The sequence below is a fragment of the Bos mutus genome, chromosome X, assembly GCF_027580195.1.
Source record: "Bos mutus isolate GX-2022 chromosome X, NWIPB_WYAK_1.1, whole genome shotgun sequence".
NCBI lineage: Eukaryota > Metazoa > Chordata > Mammalia > Artiodactyla > Bovidae > Bos > Bos mutus.
In genome coordinates this window covers 125,172,356-125,195,658 of record NC_091646.1, presented here as the reverse complement: position 1 = coordinate 125,195,658, position 23,303 = coordinate 125,172,356, and positions in this window count along the sequence as shown.

The window sequence follows — 23,303 nt, the reverse complement described above, 5'->3', positions numbered from 1 at the left end:
CATTCCATAGGTTGCCTTTTCCTTTTGTTGATTGTTTCCTCTGCTATAGAGAAGCTTTGTGGTTCAATGTATTTTTAAAATTTTTTTATTCGATGTTTCTTTTTGCTTTTGTTGCTTATGCTTTTAGTGTTATATCCAAAAAGTTATTACCAAGACCCATGTCAAGGAGATTTTCCCCTGTTTTCTTCTAGGAATTTTATGGTTTTGAAGAGGAAAAGTTAAACTTTTACATAACCTCCTTCTCCTTCTGCTTCTGCAACTTGGCTTGCCCCTTGCAAAATCTAGATCATGTAGGTCACATAGTCTCAGAAAGTGGGGACTTGAAATACTAGGAACTAGTATTTATCCTACTCACCCTTGTCCTGCTCTTTGCAATCGCTCAGCCCCTGCAAACCTGCTTAATCATGCCTGTCCAGGCCAGGCACCCCCCTCCCCATTTTGACTGCTGTTCCCAAGAGCAAAACCCCTTAGTTTAAACCAGCCTATTAACAGCTAGTGTTGCCCACTACAGTCTGTCTATAAAAACTCTGTAACCCCTTTGTTCGGGTGTTAACTCCTCTGGGCCTGCCGGCATAACAAACCTGAGTTCTCCAACTCTCTGAGTGTGGTGCTTGGTTTCTCGAGTACTGGTTTCTGCAACAGTTTCAAGTCTTATATTTAAGTCTTTAATCCATTTCAAGTTAATGTTTGTAAGTGGTATAAGATATGGATACAGTTTCATTCTTTGGCATGTCAATGTCCAGTTTTCCCAACATTTATTGAAGAACTACTCAGATTTTTTTTTTCTGATAACCTGTGTTCAATGTGGAAAGTTAAGAAAGTACAGGAAAGTATTCTAAAGAAGGGTGGAAAAACACCTTATAATTCCATTGCTTAAAGGCAAATACTATTGATTTAGTTGAGATGGTACCATGTATGCAATTTAGTATACAGTTTATGGAATATGGCATACTTCTTTTTTAAAAGTTAAGATAACATACATCATTTCTTTATTTCAATAACAACTTCTCGAATACAATTTTAATGAGTCAGAATGTTGTCTTATGGATATAACATACTTTTCTAAAATTTTTCCACCATCATTTAACATTCTCTCTCAAAACTCTTATCATAAAAAATAATTTCCAGAGCAACTTCTTTCATAAATCTTGGCCTGGCAGTTCTGATTCTGTCTTCAGGCTTGATTCCCAGAAGTGGAGTTATTGTTTCAAAAGGAATGAACATTTTAAAAGCTCCAGAGAGCTTATGCCAGAATCATGTCCAGATAATAAGATACCAATTTATATTTCCACCAGTGCTCTTCATGGGATTTTTTTTAAATGGTTAATGTGACAGAAGCCAGCTATTTCATTTCTTTTTTCTTTGATTTGGATTGATTCAGTTTCCTTCCTTCTGAATTATCTATCTTTGTGCTAATATTTTTCTCAAGGATTTATATGAACTCTTTATTAAAACTATTACCCTGTTTCATTTCTGAAAACATGTTCCTGTCTCATTGTTTACCTTTTCAGCTGATTATGATGCTTTTAGCCATTCAACCATTTACAGTTTATACAGTTAAGTCCAGGAAACACTTTCCTTATGAAAATATCTTTGAGTTTTTCACTGTTTTAAGCTTGTAAAGTCTCCCTCATCCCAATTTTTAATAAACATTCATTTTGGATAGTGTGTCTTGAATTTTCTGTTTAGTAATATTTTCCACTGATGCTGTGTTTTGCCCACTTTAAAAAAAATTAATTTATTTTTATTGAAGGATAATTGCTTTACAGAATTTTGCTGTTTACTGTCAAGCTTCAACATGAATCAGCCAAATTACATTTCAGGTTGTCTTTTATAAGCAGCACATAATCATATTTTGTTTTTAGCCTAGTCTGAGCAAGACTTTATTACAGAGTGTAAACCATTTACAATTAGCATAAGAATTGATGCATTTGTTCCTATTTCTGGAATCTTTTTCATACTCTCTTTTTGGCTCATTTGCTATATTTTCTACATTTTCTTCTCACTTGCATTGTTTTCTTTTCTTTGGTGATAATTTGAAAGGTGGTTCTTAATTCTAGTAGTGATTGCCTTTAAGTTCATTAGATGTAACCCTTAAACTATGCTTCTTCAGTTGTCAAAATGAAGAGCAAATGAGTAATTTTTTTATATCACCCATTTAAGAATTAATAGGCTTTATTTTTGGTTGTCTTGTTTTGCTTTTACATCCAAAAATTCTCATCTTTACTAATGTAATCTAGGGTCATAAAACTTCTCCATCCATGGGATTTTCCAGGCAAGAATACTGGAGTGGGTTGCCATTTCCTTCTCCAGGAGATCTTCCCAAACCAGGGATCAAACCCAGGTCTCCTGCATTGCAGGCAGACTCCTTACCCTCTGAGCCACCAGGGAAGTCAATTTATTATATAAATGTTCTTTTTTAAGATTTGGCTTTGGATTTTGCATTCAATTTAGTAATCATATTTCCAACAATTATTTTCATTAAACTAAATATTTAATTGACTTTCTACTTTGCTGCCAACTTTTTATGATGTGGTACAATGTCTTCCACTATAGCTTGCAAATAAGAATTACCTGGAGATTTTTTTTATACATTCACATTCCCTGACTCTACCTCCCATGTAGATATTCTAATTGTATGCATCTAGCACAGCCTTTGCATGACCCTTCTCTGGCTTCAGCCTTATTGTACTCTGACAATTGTAGCCTGAATTGCTGCAGGGGAAGTTGTGGGAGAAAGGGTGGGGGAGGAGGGAAAGGGAGGACTTTAAGAAAGTGTTTCCTGGGAGGAGGAAGAATTCCTAGTTTTCCAATAAGTCCAGAAGATGCTGAAAGCTTCTCTTTACAGTCACCCCACCACCTTATCTCCAATCCCCAGGTAAGAACTGAAGATTGAGAAAAAGGTTTGAGAACTGATTTTGAAACAGGAGGGTAGGGGGCAGGGCACAACCTTTAAAAGAATGACAGAGCCCAGAACATGACATAAACTGATTAAAACCAACTAGGTTCAAGATGGTGGATAAGTTGACTTCCAGTCGACTTTGAGCCTCAGTATAAGCTTGTTGTAACACATCAGCATGGTCAATTACATACCCACAGGCACCATGAGAGTTCCAAGGCCCACCAGAAAGACAAAAAGTGAGCAGTGGCCCAATTCCTGAAATCCCCACCCTTCCCCAAAATAGCTGGAATATTCCTCCTACTCATTCAGTTCAGTTCACTTCAGTGACTCTTTGCGACCCCATGGACTGCAGCACACCAGCCTTCCCTGTCCATCACATTAGACTATGAAATTCAGTTCAGTTCAGTCACTCAGACGTGTCCAACTCTTTGTGACCCCATGGACTGCAGAACACCAGGCCTTCCTGTCCATCACCAACTCCTGGAGCTTACTCAAACTCATGTCCATCGAGTTTGGTGATGCCATCCAACCATCTCATCCTATGTTGTCCCCTCTCCTCCCACCTTCAGTTTTTCCCAGCATCAGGGTCTTTTCCAATGAGTCAGTTCTTTGCATCTAGTGGCCAAAGTATTGGAGCTTCAGCATCAGTCCTTCCAATGAATATTCAGGACTGATTTCCTTTAGGATGGACTGGTTGGCTCTCCTTGCTGTCCAAGGGACTCTCACAGTCTTCTCCAACACCACAGTTCAAAAGCCTCAGTTCTTTGGCACTCAGCTTTCTTTATAGTCCAACTCTCACATCCATACATGATTACTAGAAAAACCATAGCTTTGACTAGATGGACGTGTGTTGGCAAAGTAATCTCTCTGCTTTTTAATATGCTATCTAATTTGGTCATAGCTTTTCTTCCAAAGAGCAAGCATTTTTTAATTTCATGGCTGCAGTCACCATCTGCAGTGATTTTGGAGCCCAGAAAATAAAATCTCTCAACTGTTTCCATTGTTTCCCCATCTATTTGCCATGAAGTGATGGGACTGGATGTCATGATCTTAGTTTTCTGAATGTTGAGCTTTAAGCCAACTTTTTCACTCTCGTCTTTCACTTTCATCAAGAGGCTCTTTAGTTCTTCTTCACTTTCTGCCATAAGGGTGGTGTCATCTGCATATCTGAGGTTATTGATATTTCTCCCAGCAATCTTGATTCCAGCTTGCACTTCATCCAGCCCAGCATTTCACATGATGTACTCTGCATAGAAGTTGAATAAGCAGGGTGACAATATTCAGCCTTGATGTACTCCTTTCCCGATTTGGAACCAGTCTGTTTTTCCATGTCCAGTTCTAACTGTTGCTTCTTGACCTACATACAGATTTCTCAGGAGGCAGGTAAGGTGGTCTGGTATTCCCATCTCTTTATTTTCCATAGTTTGTTGTGATCCACACAGTCAAAAGCTTTGGTGTAGTTTATAAAGCAGAAATAGATGTTTTTCTGGAACTCTCTTGCTTTTTCTATGATCCAGCAGATGTTGGCAACTTGATCCCTGGTTCCTCTGCCTTTTTGAAATCCAGCTTGAACATCTGAAAGTTGTTGTACTCTGTACATAATATACTGTTGAAACCTGGCTTGGAGGATTCTGAGCGTTACTTTGCTAGCATGTGAGATGAGTACAATTATGCAACAGTTTGAACATTCTTTGGCATTGCCTTTCTTTGGGATTGGAATGAAAACTGACTTTTCCAGTTCTGTGGCCACTGCAGGGTTTTCCAAATTTGCTGACATATTGAGTGCAGGACTTTGACAGCATCATGTTTTAGGATTTGATATAGCTATTGTCAACGAAAAAAAAAAAGATGTACAACTTGAGAGTTGTGAGTTAAGTTTTATTTGGGGCAAAATGAGGACTGCAGCCCAGGAGGCAGCATCTCAGATAGCTCTCAGAGACTGCTCCAAAGGGGCAGTGGGGGAAAGTCAATATATAAGGTTTTGGTGAATGGAGTTCTATGCCATGAAGCACTCATTTTACAAAAGATTTTTGTGAGTCATGAGGTCACCCTGAAGGGATTTAGTGCTTCTCTAGATATGAGGAGATACAAGGATTGAGATCATAAAATCTGTTGCTAAAAACATCCAACTATCTGAAGACCTGTCCCACCAGATTCCCTGGAGCACAGAGTGCCTCACTCCACCCTGAACTCCCTCAGGGATTGTTGAAGGTCAACAGAAGCAGCATGGGGTTCAGTCTCTGTAGATGCAGATGGAAAATGCCTTTGTTGTTCAGTCATTGGCAGTGCTCTTGGTAAGTGCCATTTGTGGTCATAAATCCGACCATACTTTGGGGGGCATTTCATGACCATTTTACCCCATGTTGCTAGGAAGGCTCATTCCCAGTTCTGAAGAAGGTTTTGGTGATAAGACACTCGATGTGCTATTACTGGACTAGGTCTTAATAGTCAAAGATCTCTGGACACCTGTCTTCTAGTTATGGTCCAGGAAAGTATTCCCTCTCACTGCATCTTTTCATACCTAGAGGTACACTATTACAATCATTCATCATTATCGAGCTATACATTTGATCAGCTGCTTCAAGTCTAGTCATCATTTTTGTTGGAGGCTCAGTCATACACTTGGTAATATAAGAAATAATAATCTTGTGAAACAAGCAAAATACAAATGGTATAGTGAATAACATTAGTGGAATTAAAAGTAAATATTTTAGCCATGAGCCTCCCACACCAAACCAGTTTTTTTTTTTTAAAGATCATCAAGACTAGGGAATGGGTCACTATAAGTAGAAATCTGATTAAAGTATTTATCAAGTATGAAAATATAGCATTCACTTTGAATTATACCACAGGTATCTTCCCCAAATGCTGTAAGGTGTCAAGGGCCTTGCAGTTGTGTAGCACTGCCTTTCTTATCATAGAGATCTCAGAATTCAATAGGCTAATAGCCCGGTTACTAACATTTAAAGCTTATGAAAGTTGTTAAGGCTTCGATATGGTCAATTACATCCTCCAACCCCATTGAAGGGGCACACACACAACACAAGTTGCTAAATGGTCATGCCAGTAGAATACAGGTCTTTGACCCACTGGGATCATACCAATGGTAGATTGGTTGGGGTTACCTCTAATTTGTTAACATGTATGACCTTAAATTCATGGGAATCCCAGGCTACACCTTTGTATCCATCCCTGTAGATGTCAGGCCATAAATTAGTGCCACAAATCCACTGAGTTCCACACCAATCACTCTCTCTAAGAGTAATAATAGGCATAGTTCATAAAGCACCCAGCTTTGTCTCATAATTACCAGGTTGATCATTTTTAGTATGATTTAACCATTCCCAACATAGAGGAGCCTTTAAACTTAAATGACCAAGGCCGGGTGTTAACCATGTAGATCCACCCTATAATTGTGAGAGTTTTCCTTTTAATTGATGAGAGGTTAATTTTTTTTTATTGAGACTTAGCTTGTCACTCTGCTTGAGTTTGAATGACCCTAAGAGAAAACTTAATCTATGGACAGCATCAGAGCAAGTATTATTAATTGGCCATGTGAGAGGATCTCATCTGGTAATATCATGAATAGATACAACAGGACTGAACACTCATCTAAAATAAATTTCCTAGGGGGTATCCAATCAGAGCCCTAGAGAACAGAAATCCACCAAGGTAACCCAGAAGTACTAGGCACAAGTATTTGGCCACAATCCAACAATTGGATTGAGTTTTAAACTAGCATAGAATCGTGTCCATGATAGAAAACATGTGGTTGATAGTCTTAGGTCCAAGAAATCAAGAATACATGATAAATGATTGTAAAAGTCAGATCAGCATCTTGGGCAAGCAGTCTACTTGTGATGTTGCCTTCTTCTCATCCTCATGTATTATAGTTTCCTCTGTTTGAGCTTTGTTTAAGGTGAGTTTGAGGTCAGCAGGCCCCTCTGTAGACCAGCCCAGCTTAGGGGTCTTTCGAAGTGGGAGTTAACCCAAGAGTCAATTTCCCTTCAGTTTCACTGTGCATGAGCTAGTGAAGAGTACCTGATAGAAAGGTCCTTCCAGGTTGGAGACAGTTCCTTAAATTATGTCTTCTTCCAGTCTTGATTGCAGGTCATGTGTGAGGCATCGTATCTTTATCCAAAAGACAGATTACTGAGATAAGCTTCAGAAACAACCTTTCAGCTTTAGCGTCATTCCTTCCAAAGAAATCCTAGGGCTGATCTACTTCAGAACGGACTGGTTGGATCTCCTTGCAGTCCAAGGGACTCTAAGAGTCTTCTCCAACACCACAGTTCAAAAGTATTAATTCTTCAGTGCTAAGCTTTCTTCACAGTCCAACTCTCACATCTATACATGACCACTGGAAAAACCATAGCCTTGACTAGACGGACCTTTGTCGGCATAGTAATGTCTCTGCTTTTCAATATGCTATCCAGATTGGTCGTAACTTTTCTTCCAAGGAGTAAGTGTCTTTTAATTTCATGGCTGCAATCACCATCTGCAGTGATTTTGGAGCCCCCCAAAATAAAGCCTGACACTGTTTCCACTGTTTCCCCATCTATTTCCCTTGAAGTGATGGGACCAGATGCCATGATCTTCGTTTTCTGAATGTTGAGCTTTAAGCCAACTTTTTCACTCTCCACTTTCACTTTCATCAAGAGGCTTTTTAGTTCCTCTTCACTTTCTGCCATAAGGGTGGTGTCATCTGCATATCTGAGGTTATTGATATTTCTCCTGGCAATCTTGATTCCAGCTTGTGCTTCTTCCAACCCAGCATTTCTTGTGATGTATTCTGCATATAAGTGAAAAAAGCAGGGTGACAATATATAGCCTTGACATACTCCTTTTCCTATTTGGAACCAGTCTATTGTTCCATGTCCAGTTCTAACTGTTGCTTCCTGACCTGCATATAGGTTTCTAAAGAGGCAGGTCAGGTGGTCTGGTATTCCCATCTCTTTCAGAATGTTCCACAGTTTATTGTGATCCACAGAGTCAAAGGCTTTGGCATAGTCAATAAAGCAGAAATAGATGTTTTTCTGGAACTCTCTTGCTTTTTCGATGATCCAGCAGATGTTGGCAATTTGATCTCTGGTTCCTCTGCCTTTTCTAAAACCAGCATGAACATCTGGAAGTTCACGGTTCACGTATTGCTGAAGCCTGGCTTGGAGAATTTTGAGCATCACTTTACTAGTGTGTGAGATTAGTGCAATTGTGCAGTAGCTTGAGCATTCTTTGGCATTTCCTTTATTTGGGATTGGAATGAAAACTGACCTTTTCCAGTCCTGTGGCCACTGCTGAGTTTTCCAAATTTGCTGGCATATTGAATCCAGCACTTTCACTGCATCATCTTTCAGGATTTGAAATAGCTCAACTGGAATTCCATCACCTCCACTAGCTTTGTTTGTAGTATGCTTTCTAAGGCCCACTCGACTTCGCATTCCAGGATGTCTGGCAAACACCCTCTTCCAACAACACAAGAGAAGACTCTACACATGGACATCACCAGATGGTCAACACCAAAATCAGAGTGATTATATTCTTTGCAGCCAAAGATGGAGAAGCTCTATACAGTCAACAAAAACAAGACCAGGAGCTGACTGTGGCTCAGACCATGAACTCCTTATTGCCAAATTCAGACTGAAATTGAAGAAAGTATGGAAAACCACTAGACCATTCAGGTATGACCTAAATCAAATCCCTTATGACTATACAGTAGAAGTGAGAAATAAATTTAAGGGCCTAGATCTGATAGAGTGCCTGATGAATTATGGAGAGTTTTGTGACATTGTACAGGAGACAGGGATTAATACCATCCCCATGGAAAAGAAATGCAAAAAAAAAGCAAAACGGCTGTCTGGGGAGGCCTTACAAATAGCTGTGAAAAGAAGAGAAGTGAAAAGCAAAGGAGAAAAGGAAAGACATAAACATTTGAATGCAGAGTTCCAAAGAATAGCAGGGAGAGATAAGAAAGCCTTCCTCAGCGATCAATGCAAAGAAATAGAGGAAAACAACAGAATGGGAAAGACTAGAGCTCTCTTCAAGAAAATTAGAGATACCAAGGGATCATTTCATGCAAAGATGGGCTCGATAAAGGACAGAATGGTATGGCCCAGATAAATTTTACATTAATATACCCTAACAGCAAAGAAATATACAGGAAATGAGCCTTAGTAGATACAGACCTCCATTAACAAACTGAACTTTAACATTCATTGAAACATCTTTTTCTCCCTAAAATCACTGTCATTTTTACCAAATATAACCAAACTAAGACCTGTTTGTAATATAGGGCTGGTCTCAATAAACTTGGCCTGATGGTTTATGTGGAGAAGGCAATGGCACCCAACTCCAGTACTGTTGCCCGGAAAATCCCATGGATAGAGGAGCCTGGTAGGCTGCAGTCCATGGGGTCGCTAAGAGTCAGACACGACTGAGCGATTTCACTTTCACTTTCCACTTTCATGCACTGGAGAAGGAAATGGCAACCCACTCCAGTGTTCCTGCTTGGAGAATCCCATGGACGGAGAAGCCTGATGGGCTGCAGTTCATGGGGTTGCACAGAGTCAGACACGACTGAAGTGACTACTCAGCAGCAGCAGCAGCAGATGACGTATGTAACAATAATTGATCAAAGAATTTTTTGCTTTGCTGAGACTTTTATAGAGTCTCAGACTGAACTTTTATCTGATAAAGTTACTAGAAACTAAGAGCTCCCAATCTCTGGAGGGTTCAGATAGAGAGAAAAGATAAATGTTTCAATTTGTTTATAAAATACAATTTTACCAAATTACTCTCATAATTAGTGTGAGAGGAAGGTTGGTCTTTTTTTTTCTTACACCTGGAAAACACAGATTCAAATCAGTAATTTTTCAGATAGAAATCATAAAAGTTATAAGCATATTCACCAGTTCATTCAGTCTTTTGTTAACCTTGGTGAAGTCATGGGGTTTTCTATTAGAATCCTTACCCAGTTCAGAAACTGATATTTATCTAAAAGTCCTTGTTATAAATCTTGTTGAAAAGGTGAAACTTGGTTAGTGCTATGACAATATTTTGAGATAGTAACTAGAATTATGACTGATAACATTTAACCCAAACATATCAGAATTTTAAGAACTCCATACAGTTTCTAGGATATCTATATTAATAACATTTACCATGACCAACCTAGACAGCATATTAAAAAGCCCAAAGAATTGATGCTTTTGAACTGTGGTGTTGGAGAAGACTCCCTTGGACAGCCAGGAGATCCAACCAGTCCATCCTAAGGAAATCAGTCATGAATATTCATTGGAAGGACTGATGCTGAAGCTGGAGCTCCAATACTTTGGCCACCTGATGCAAAGAACTGACTCATTGGAAAAGACCCTGATACTGAGAAAGATTGAAGGTGGGAGAAGGGGACGGCAGAGGATGAGATGGTTGGATGGCATCACAGACTCAATGGACATGAGTTTGAGTAAACTCTGGGAGTTTGTGATGGACAGGGAGGCCTGGCATGCTGCAGTCCATGGGGTCACAAAGAGTCAGACAGGACTGAGCAACTGAGCTGAACTGAACATTTACCATACAATATAACACCGAGACTTTTTACTCACTTGACAATACTTCCCATCTAATTCTGTATACAAAATGAACGTAATTAGTGTAATATCTTTCTTTGGGATGTTTCAGGGGCCCTCTGAAGCATCCCAAAGTTAGCTAGAAATCTTCTTCATTAGAATTATTTAGGAAGTTTTGTCAACAAATATCAAAAAGATTTAGAACACTCAGTCAGATAGGCTTATAGGTCATTGTGAAACAATGGCTATGTACTTAGCCAAAATAACAATAAAGGATTTCAGACCAGACCATTTAAGAGATAAAGAGACTTAAATCTATTATCAAAGGCGGTTCAGTATCTGAAGAAAAGGTGTCCTCTTAACAGAGAGAAAAGCTAAATTCAAGTTTTTGCACCAGCTTACTTTACTTAAAAGGTAAACCTAATTAACTTTATTTTAAACTTCAGTTCAGTTCATCCCCTCAGCTGTGTCCGACTCTTTGTGACCCCATGAATCGCAGCACGCCAGGCCTCCCTGTCCATCACCAACTCCCTGAAGTTCACTCAAACTCACGTCCATCGTGTCAGTGATGCCATCCAGCCATCTCATCCTCTGTCATCCCCTTTTCCTCCTGCCCCCAATCCCTCCCAGCATCAGAGTCTTTTCCAATGAGTCAACTCTTCGCATGAGGTGGCCAAAGTACTGCAGTTTCAGCTTTAGCATCATTCCTTCCAAAGAACACCCAGGGCTGATCTCCTTTAGAATGGACTGGTTGGATCTCCTTGCAGTCCAAGGGACTCTCCAACACTTAGTTTAGCACAAACAACCCTTAGAAGTTCAGGTTACCCCAATCTGGAGAGACTATTTTAGACAGACATTCCTAAAGCATCATTATCCTTTTTTTTTTTTTTAACATCATTATTCTTAACAGAGTTTATCTAAAGGCTCATATCTCATTTACGTTTTTTTAGAAGTTTTTTCACTGGAGGTAATTTCCTTGCTGACAAACTTGTAACATATATAATATTTAACTTATATTAAAACTAAGTACAATAAAAATATTCTGCTTAATGTTAATTACTCTTAGACATGTCTACATTATTTAGATAAACAAATAAACATTAATATCAGATGTTTAACACTAAATATTTCCCAGTTCACATGAACCTGAAATTCATTTAGGTTAATTTCTCTTGTATTTGGAATTATTTGATTTGTAAATGCTTACTTTTTTTTAAGGCCAATTAGATTAGAGCTCATTTACAAACTGATCTCAGCAATATTATCCAAAAAAAACAAAGACACACACTGAGATATACATATATCCAAATAGATACAAGAGATCCTATAGCTTTGTTTTCCAAACTTAGTTATGAATAAAAAATGGTTGGAATAAGATTTTTAAAGGCTTTGTTTCCTTTTTTTTTCTTTTTGGTTTCAGAAATTAGATGTGGTCTAGATAAGTGATCCCCCCAAAAAAGTTTCCCCTCCCAAGGGGTTCCCAGGTGGAGTGCAAAACCTTACAGTGAGCAATTCCCACATTAGCTCAAGCAGTTTGTACCAGATGTCTGTGCACTCAAACCAAACCAACAAAACAAAACCAAACCAGAACTTCACCAGCCAGGAGTCAAACTGCAAATGAAACAAAAGGCAAAGAGATGCCCAGAAATCAAAAGCCAAGTGGCAAGAATGCCCCCAAAAACTGGTAAGTGATGCCCAGAAATCAAAAACCAAATGGCATAAATGTCAAACGTGACTTTCCATTTCCACTAGCCCTGCGACCTGGCAAAGTCAGTGCTAGCAGCCTTTTTTTAGTTTTGCTATAGTTTCAAGCAATTTCTTGTTGATTTTCTGCAGAGAGGTTACTCTATCATTTCCTGTTTTATAAGCTTCTAGATACCAGTCAAAATAAGCACGGCCAGGCTTTTCTAATTGTGTATGCAAAGAATATCAATTTTAGAATATCAAAAGAACCCCAGTTTGGCCATTTTAGATTGAGATCTCTTTTAGTATAATGTCTCCAATTAACTAGGTACTTGCAAGTATGAGCTCCGTACTATTGTACACGATCTGGCTAGAGCTTTAGTCAGAGGCTAGCTTTCTGACCCTCTTTTGTTTCTGTTTTTGAGAGATTTTTGTTTCCCATTTTCAGCTGAATTTGTCAGGGATAAAAATCACTAATGAACTTGTGTAGTGGGCCCATGTGCTGCTTGTGAGTTTAATTCTTCCACCTGTTACCCCAGAGTTGTTTCAGCTTATCTTACGTGTCTTGGATTCTGCCTCCAGCAATCTAAAACCACCGTGGCTGCTCAGGTCACTGAATGGCCAGTTCTTATGTGTGACCCCCGGACAAGCAAGTATTTTAATTAATGAATGGGTTTCCCTATGGGACCACTGCACAGTATGAAGACTAGGCCTCCACCACTCCCGTAAATTTCTCAGTCACCTGAGAAAACCAAAACTGGCCGGGAGGAGTCTTGTCCCTTTTCTTCAAAGCAAAGCTCTCATGTACTTTCCTCACTTTTATCCTGACAAATTCTATAAAGGCAGTTAAATTGAGGAAAAGTGTCAGATCAACCTCTTACTTAACCACTCAGCCAAGACCATTTAGTCCCCTACAACGGAGCAACCTTAGCATCTTTCAGCCGAGCCCTGGGTATTCCTTGATTTTTTCCCCTAATCAAGCCCTCCCCTACCCAGTACCTTTCCACTGGGTGGATAATTCCCCTGGCATCTTTCAGCCAGCCCCCTTCCCAGTATCTTTTGCCTGGGTGGGGATTTCTTGGTATCTTTCAACCGAGCCCCACTCATTGTCTAGACCACGAGTGGGTATGCCCTGGGTGTTTCACTGGGGCCCCACCTAGTATCTTTCCTACTGTAAGGGGGCAGGTAACCTGCTTCACTGCCAAATAAAAGTCAGAATCTCAACAATACAGGAGATTCGAGAACCAGGAGAGACTTACCCAAATTCATCTGCACTCCCCGAGGAGGCAGATGGGCACAAGGGGCCACTGCTGGTACCAAAGCTCCGGTTCCTTGTGGAGTCCAGTCACAGGAAGGAGGTCCACTCTGGATTGCTCCGTCAGTTCCCCTAACTGTTGACTAAAAAAAGATGTACAACTTGAGAGTTGTGAGTTAAGTTTTATTTGGGGCAAACTGAGGACCGCAGCCCAGGAGGCAGCATCTCAGCTCTCAGAGACTGCTCCAAAGGGGCAGTGGGGGAGAGTCAATATATAAGGTTTTGGTGAAGGGAGTTCAATGCCATGAAGCACTCATTTTACAAAAGATTTTTGTGAGTCATGAGGATCTGAGGTCACTCTGAAGGGATTTAGTGCTTCTCTAGATATGAGGAGATACAAGGATTGAGATCATAAAATCTGTTCCTAAAAACATCCAACTATCTGAAGACCTGTCTCACCAGATTCCCTGGAGCACAGAGTGCCTCACTCCACCCTGAACTCCCTCAGGGATTGTTGAAGGTCAATAGGTACAGCAGCATGGGGTTCAGTCTCTGTAGATGCAGATGGCAAATGCCTTTGTTGTTCAGTCATTGGCAATGCTCTTGTTAAGTGCCAATTTGTAGTTGACACAATGAAATAGCCTATGAAATTACCCAGCCTTATAAAAACAGACAACCTCATACCCTGGGGCCGCTCTCACCTGAGATGGCCCACACTCTGTCTGTGGAATGTGTTTGTCTCCGAATATATCTACTTCTTAACTCACTTTTTTTCTCACAGAATTCTTTCTGTGATGGAGACATCAGGAAGTTTCCTGAGACCAGGTGTGTGAGCTCAGTTAAAAGATCTTGGGTTCAAGTTCCAATCTGAGCTATATTCATTCCATTTTCAAATCCCTGTCCTACCACTTTCTTGGTCTTTTCTTGAACAAGTTACTTGATCTTTGGCCCTCAATTTTCTCATCTGTAAAAATGGTTAATTCTCACTTTTCAAGATCATAATTACAGATAATCTATAAAGCAGTTAGCATGGTGCTTGACAGCAAGCTTTTAGTAAAAACTGTCATAATTGCTGTTTTATATTGATATGTCTATTGTTGTAGGGCTCCACTTTTACGCAATTCCAATTTTTACTTCCTTCTCTTGAAGTAAGTACAGATTCAACTATAACCCCTGTTTTGGAATGCAAATTCCAGCGTCCAACACCCAGTGAGGCCAAACAAACTGAAGCATCAGAGTTTGGAGCAGAGGAAGGTTTTCTGCAGGGCCAAAGATGGAGAACGGATGGTTCACTCTCAAAAATACCCTGAACGCCTCAATAGCTTTTGGGGAGAAATTTTTATAGGCAAAATTTGGCATGAGGGCTGCAGGATGTGTAAATTTCTTCTGATTGGTTGGTTGTGAAATAATGGTGGTGTTTCAGGAATCTTGTGCTCAGCCTGAAGTTACCATCCTCCACCTGGATGGGGGCCTTAGTTCCTTCAGAAGAACTCAAGAGACATTGTTATGTGTATCTGATGAAGGACCAGGACTTTGCTTTGTTGTTGTTGTGCAGTCACTCAGTCCTGTCCAAGTCTTTGTGACCCCATGGACTGCAGCACACCAGGCCTTCCTGTCCCTCACCATCTCCTGGCGTTTGCTCAAACTCATGTCCATTGAGCCGATGATGCCATTTATTTTTACCATAACCACAGTACAAAATACAGTATATGCATTTATAATGGAAATAAAAATTTTATATGAGCAATACTTGCCCTCACTAAATGCAACACATTGCTATTTTATTTTATCCTCTTCTGTGCCATTCTGTTGCATTTTATTCTCTTTTCGTCTATTTAATTTTTAATATCCTGTTCGAAAGTCACTAAATTGACTTCACAGCCCATTACTGGGTTCCAGTATGTGGTTTGAAAACACTGGGTTAGGAGCCATGTGAGTTTGAGAGTTGGAGTAAAGAGAGGTGACTCGGGATTCTTGGCTTCAGACACAACAGAGATGGAGGGTGTATTATATTGCTAGGGCTGCCATAACAAGGTACAACAGAGTGGGTGGCTTAAACAGCAGAAATACAGTTTCTCACTGTTCTGGAGTCTGGAAGTCCAAGCTCAAGGTGCTGGCAGAGTTGTTTTCTCCTGAGGCCTCTCTCCGTGGCTTGTGGATGGCCACTCTTTCTGCCTCTTTACATGATGGCTCCTCTGGTGTCTCTGCCTCTTTTTATAAAGACAGGAGGAGACTTACTGGGGTAGAAGTCTGCCCTAAAGGCGTTATTTTAACTTAATTGCCTCTTTAAAGACCTTATTTCCAAATATGGTCACATTCTGATATACCAGGGGTCAGGACTTCAACACATGAATTTCAGGGGGACATGATTTAACCCAAAACAGAGAGAGGGCATGAGGATATAAGCCCTGCTATGGTCTTTCCATAATATGAAAAGGCAAAAAGATAGGAAACTAAAAGATGAACTCCCCAGGTCAGTAGGTGCCCAATATGCTACTGGATAACAGTGGAGAAATAACTCCAGAAAGAATGAAGATACAGAGCCAAAGAAAAAGGGAGTTGGCGATAGACAGGGAAGCCTGGCATGCTGCAGTCCATGTGGTCACAAAGAGTTGGACACGACTGTGCAACTGAACTGACTGACTGATGGTCTTTCCAGTAGTCGTGTACGGATGTGAGAGCTGGGCCATAAAGAAGGCAGAGTGCCGAAGAACTGATGTTTTCAAACTGTGGTGCTGGAGAAGACTTGTGAGAGTCCCTTGGACAGCCAGGAGATCAAACCAGTCAATCCTAAAAGAAATCAACCCTGAATATTCATTGGAAGGACTGATGCTGAAGCTGAAGCTGCAATACTTTGACTACCTGATGCAAAGAGCCAATTCATTGGAAAAGCCCCTGATGCTGGGGAAGATTGAAAGCACAAGGAGAAGGGGACAACAGAGGATGAGATGGTTGGATGGCATCATTGACTCAATGGACGTGAGCTTGAGCAAACTCCGAGAGATAGTGAAGGGCAGGGAAGCCTGGCATGCTGCAGTCCATGGGGTCGCAAAGAGTCAGACACGACTGAGCAACTGAACAACAACAACATGTTTAAAGAATTAAAGAAATATATGACAATAACGACTCATCAAATATAGAATGTCAAATAAAAGCAATTTTTTTTTTTTATTGCTCCAGGAGATAGTGAAGGACAAGGAGGCCTGGTGTGCTGTAGTCCATGGATAGCAAAGAGTCAGATATGACTTAGTGATTGAACAACAACAACAACAAAGTCTTTAAGGCAGAGGGTGATGGTGAGGCTGTAAGTGTTGGAAGGGGAGGGTGGGTCTTGCAAGGGGCACTCAGCGCTTTGGGGTCCCTCTTCCCTCCCACCCTTGGAGGCTTGGAGACCCAGAGAGCAGTGTGCTGCTGCTAAGTCACTTCAGTCATGTCTGACTCTGTGCGACCCCATAGACTGCAGCCCACCAGGCTCCTCCGTCCCTGAGATTCTCCAGGCAAGAACACTGGAATGGGTTGCCATTGCCTTCTCCAAAGAGCAGTGTACCGAGCTTAATTGATCAGTATCTGGTCTGCATTTAAACCTGGAGCTGTTTTGTTATAGCTTCTTATTAAGATGGTGAAGACATAATCTGTTTTTATTCTGGAGTAAGGAGCTTGTGAAAGTTTTTGAAAATTGATTTTCTTAACCAGCTAATCAAGTGTAACAAATGAAACAGATTGGGAATGGGGAAATGAAGGGAAGCAAGATTCAGTGGCAGGGATATGTTACCATAAAACTCCAGATGCAGGACTTTCCTGGTGGGTCCAGTGGTTAAGAATCCACCTTGTAATGCAGGCATTGCAGGTTTGATCCCTGGTTGGGGAACTAAGATTCCCATGTGCCAAAGAGCAACTAAGCCCACGTGCCGCAACAAAAGATCCCACATGATGCAGCAAAGGCCTGACACAGCCAAATAAATAAGTAAATTTTTTTTTAAAGACATAAAAAAAAAAAAAAAAAACCACTCCGGATGTTCATGGAATGCCTAACATACTTTGTCCTTGTACATTCAGTAAGTACCTACTGGGTACAGTGAACCTTAGGTTTAGTCAGAGAGGAGAAAGTATATAAAATTAAACCACAATCACTATAATAGTTGAAGGAAAAAATATGCATCATTTTAACTTTGTGCAAAGCAACAATGCAGAAGTACTAACAGGTCTTAGACTAAAGGAAAACTGAGAGCATAAAGCATGTTACAAATAAATTACTGCTATCTTAGTGAAAAAGAGAAGTTGGTTAGGCTCAAGTCGTAAATTTTGAATTTGAAAGAAAATATAAATGTCTGTGCTTGCTGATATTAATATCTAATGAATATTTTCACAGTCGCTTTTGGCTTATTGATCCATGTTTGAGTCAAGGTTCACTTATCATAAATGAGAACTGGAAGTTCTTTTGCATTTGGACAGGGAGGCTGTCTAGTCTCAATAAGCTATTTCTGAGAACATTTGAAGAACAGAATAACATTTTCTTTGCAAACATTAACTTGCCACATTGTATGAAATTATTCCCCTTGGACCACCTATATCAGGATGGTACCACCTCAGTTTTCCAGATATGGAACAGCTCAATTTTCTCCCTGAGGTTGCATAAAAGCACCAGTGGCTCAAGCTAATGCCAAATTAAGCAATCAACTGGTTCTCATCCAATACAGCTAAACCAGATGGGCTTTTTTAGTGACTTCAAGGCCAATTCTACCCATCTTTCAACCCAAATTTAATAGATTGGTGCATTGTTTGTCTTTCAGGAGGGAGAAAAAGAGAACTTTGTTTTGGGGGGCTACTCTCTAGTCGCAGTGTGCGGGCTTCTCACTGCCGTGGCTTCTCCTGTTGCAGAGCACAGGCTGTAGGTCGTGAAGGCGCAGTAGTTGTGGTGCATGGGCTTAGTTACTTCACAGCATGTGGGATCTTCCTGGACCAGGGATGAAACCTGTGTCTCCTGCTTTGGCAGGTGGTTTCTTCACCACTGAGCCACCAGGGAAGCCCAAGAGCAGATTTTTAATACCTCGTTTTTTTAGTATATATTTTATACCTTCCTGTTCATGGAAAATGACAAGTTAAATAAAAATGAAATATAGGTCATCCATAACCCCACTGCCCACTTTAAGGCTTTAACATATTTCCTTCCAATATGTTTAATGGATTTTTATAATGAAAATTATTCTACTTAGAAACAGGTATTCTTATCCTGCATGACTTGCTCAAGATTAGATCCAACATCATTCTCATTCCACTTAAACTCTTACTAAGCATCATTACACATATTTTTCCTTATGTGTATCCAATGTAAATAGGGAGATGGCACTCCAAGGTGAGACTCAAGCTGAGAAAGTAGTCCAAAAAAAGTCAAGGGCAGACGAGAGATATGTTAAAAAGGCCAAGATGGTCATCAAGAAAGCAGACCAAGAGAAAGCCCGACCAGAGCTTGTGGTTGATAAGCCTTGGGGTAGAATGTTGGGGAAGGGAGAGTTTGTTGCAAGAAATTAATGTCCCTATGGCATAGCTGCATGCTGCAGTTCGCCACTTCTCTTGAAATCTCGAAGTGTATTGCTGAATCCAATTTATCACCCTAAATCCCATCTTTTCTAGATTACTTATTTTTGGGGGGCCCCTATGGTCCTTCCATATAAGTGGGCTTCTGTTAGCATCCTCTTCCTCCCTACTGAGCCTACCAAACATGTTTGTATGTATCAAAACTCCAACTGTGGGTTTGAGTTAATGCTTTTTCTGCTTTAGCACCCACGTGTATCAGGGCTTCCTTAGTGGCTCAGTGGTAAAGAACCCAACTGCCAATGCAGGAGACATGGGTTTGATTCCTGGGTTGGGAAGATCCCCTGGAGAAGGGAATGGCAACCCACTCCAGTATTCTTGTCTGGGAAGTCCCGTGGACAGAGGAGCCTGGTGGGCTACAGTCCATAGGGTTGCAATAGAGTCGGACATGACTTAGTGACTGAGCATGCACAGACACCCATGTGTATCAGTTAATTCAAATCTATACTCAAAGTGTGGAAACATACAACATATTTGAGTCTGTGTTCTGGCCTAACTGGGGCCTCTGCTACAGTGATGTACCATTATTCTAACAAGGGGATTTCACCATTATAAATAATACTGTAATAAATGCACTGTAATGCATTTTTTTGCATTAATCTCTGGTAATCACAGGTAATTTCTTTCAGAAAAATTCCTAAAAGTGAAATCACACAGTCATAAAGTATAAGCATTTTAAAGAGTCTTGATATATAATGCAAACTCTTTTTCCCAAAGGTGGTTTGAATTTTCACTTTCAGCTGTGACCTAGGAAAGTAGAAAAGGCACGTTTTGGAATATATTTCTGTTTCTAAGAGTAGGATGGCTGATGGGTGCACTGACTGCTGGAGTTACAACCAGAGAGCCTTGGTTTAAACCCTGGCTTGCCACCTATGTGACCATGGTGGGTCACTTACTTTTTGAAGACTAGGTTTCTTCATGTATCTAATGGGACTAGTGACATCTTCCCAAAGAAGTATTAGAATGAATAAAAGAGAAATTGCACATTTAAGGCTTAATTCACACCCCCTTTCAGATCTTCTTGGAGGCCAGTTAATTTGGGGAATAAATGAGAGTTTATATTTTAATGACCAATAATGGTCTAGTGGACAACTCTTCCCAGTAATCTTCATCTAAGCAGAGTACATGGGAACAATCTCCTCTCTTCCCTTCCCCCTCTCTTCTTTTTCCGTTTTGACTGGCCAAGCTTAGAGGCTGAAGGTGGGGGCTTCCACAGAACCCCTAGACCACACAGTGCCAGTACTGCCTGCCCTGCCCTCTAGTGGAAGGTCACGCCATCCCACTTTGATAGGATAATAAGCCGCATGGTAGGTGCAAAAGTTTGGACTAGCATTTCTGGTTTAGAAATGATTTTACTGTTCTGAATTCGACTGAGTACCACACTTGCCAATAGCAAAGTAAGAATACAATTCAGCACCTCATTAATCCCAACATTATTACATGTGTGGTTTTCATTTCACATTTAATATTTATTTTTCTCAAGAGCAAGCCAGGATCAAGTTAGGCATGTTATAGTCATCCAGCCCAAAGGTCAGGAAGGTACTGGTGGAGGAGGGAGAGGCAAGGGTTTTGGCGGGAAGCAAAGACTGTGGCTGACTTTCGTTCATGTTCTGATGGGAATTGCTCATTGATCATTTGTGCAGACTTCAACATTGAAGTGGATGTTGGGACCGACTAAACTAAAATCATGGGAAGCATGAATAAATTTAGTCTCTGAGTCTTTGAATCTACTCACCTATACATTTCCGGCAACCACAGCTTCAAATCATAGAACCTTGTTAATAACATGTTAGCTCTAAAATGGATCTGTGAGACAGCCTCCTTGTTTTACAGATGAGGAAACAGGTTCAGAGACCTTACATGACTTGTTCAATATCACATGAGCTGTTAAGAGAGGAGCCAGGCTGTACACCATCTTCCTCCCTCTGTCTGCATTTGTGAAACATTTATGATTACAATACCTATTGTAGTTTAAACAAACTAGAAAGCAATTGGAAAATCACTGGCTTAGTCTGTGCCACTGCCCCCTCAACAATGTAAGTTAAATTCCAGTATAATAAACTACAGGAGGATATTCATCTGGGGCATTTTGTTCTAATTCGGCTGATAAGAGCCCTAGCTCAGGAATGAAAAAACTGGGGATGAAGAATTTGTTTCTATTCCAGGCACAGAAAATTTTTGAAGTGCAAAAAAGTACTTTGAAATTCTCTGAAGTAGAATAAAGGTAGAAGTGTAATGCTGAGCTGACTTTTGTCACCTTCCTTTAAGCTTTTTGATTCCTCAAATATTTAGCAACTGTGAGCAGACAGGTCAGCAGGAGCACCAGACACATTAAGGCCTTCAAGGGCTCTGTGGGTCAAAGGCTGGGCTGGGGTCTGGGCAGGCTGTGAGAGGGTTTGGGGGAATTCCCAGGAGTCCAATGGTTAGGACTCTGCGCTTTCACTACTGGGTCAGGGAACTAAGATCCCACAAGCCATGTGGCATAGCCAAAAAAAAGGGGGTGGGGTTGGACTTTTGTTCACTTATAAAGTGGGGTAATAGTTAAGGATTGAGAGCAGGGGGAACAACACATCCAAGCAATGCTTTCAGTTCAGTTCAGTCGCTTAGTCATGTCCGACTCTGTGACCCCATGAACTGCAGCATGCCAGGCCTCCCTGTCCATCACCAACTCCCAGAATCTACCCAAACCCATGTCCATCGAGTCGGTGATGCCATCCAGCCATCTCATCCTCTGTCGGCCCCTTCTCCTCCTGCCCCCAATCCTTCCCAGCATCAGGGTCTTTTCCAATGAGTCAACTCTTCTCATGGGGTGGCCAAAGTATTGGAGTTTCAGCTTCAACATCAGTCCTTCCAATGAACACCCAGGACTGATCTCCTTTAGGATGGACTGGTTGGAACTCCTTGCAGTCCAAGGGACTCTCAGGAGTCTTCTTCAACACCACAGTTCAAAAGCATCAATTCTTCGGGACTCAGCTTTCTTCACGGTCCAACTCTCACATCCATACATGACCACTGGAAAAACCATAGCCTTGACTAGTAGTAGTAGTATTAGTGAATTCGCTCAGTCGTGTCCGACTCTTTGTGACCCCATGGACTGTAGCCCACCAGGCTCCTCCATGCATGGGATTCTCCAGGCATGAATATTGGAGTGGGTTGCCATTTCCTTCTCCAGGGGGATCTTCCTGACCCAGGGATGGAACCCGGGTCTCCCGTATTGTAGGCAGACACTTTACCGTCTGAAAATATATGAAGCAGAAACGCCAAACCTCAGATGGCTTTAAGGAGAGGGAAATAATGTAAAGCCCAGGATGAAAGCATGGCATCTCTGGGTGAGACAGTTTTTCCTCCACTGTTATTTGCCCCTTTCCTTTGATCACAGACCCATGCAACCCCTCAGGATTTGGTTCGGAAGGTGGGAGGCAGCTACTGTGACTTTTACTCCTAACTGGAGTAGCCTGGGTGTTGACCCAAATTGGGATGAATTATTTTCATGAAATCAGTAAATATTTATTGAGCATCTTCTAGGTGCAGGGAACTGAATCAAACGTTCCGTGGCTTGTAAATATGTCTGTCCTGGAGGACCTTAGACTTTGATAAGGGAGATAAGATTCACACATCAAAAACTCTAAAAAGTCAAAAAGAATAAATGCTCCTCCTCAGCTCCAACTGCCCTTTGTACTTGTAACCATTAAAGCAATTATAACAATATTAATAATAATAGAACCCATTTATAGAACACTTTCAGTAGTCTAGACTCTGTGAGGTAAGAGTTATTGTTGTCTTATTTTACAGATGTGGAAACTAAGGCACTTGCCCAAGTTCACACAGCCAATTAGCATTGGCACTGAGGTTCAAATCCAAGCTGTCTGGCTGCAGAGCCCACACTCTTAACAACCGAACTTCCTACCGCACCATCATTTTTTTTAATATTAAGTTGTACGTGTACACAGCTATTTCCCAGTTACTCTGGAAGGTTCTGTGAGGTAGGAGACTTGTGTTTTCATTCTTGTGTTCTAGCACTTCTCACAGAGTCTGGTCCCAGAAGCTTCTTAGTAAATATTGAACGAATGAATGAATGAACTTGAAGCACGGGTGAAGCTCTGTGACTGTTCAGAGAAGGAAAAAAATGACATTTATTCATAGGCATGAGGGAGGGCTGCATGGAAGAAGTGCCCTTCAGTATCTACTTCGACTGGTGACTAGGAGCCATGGTTAGGAGGAACGGTTTTCAATTCTGTGCAGAAGGTGCAGACCTTCAATCACTTGGGAGGATGCTGACTGATTAGAGGGCCTACAGCCTGTGATGTTA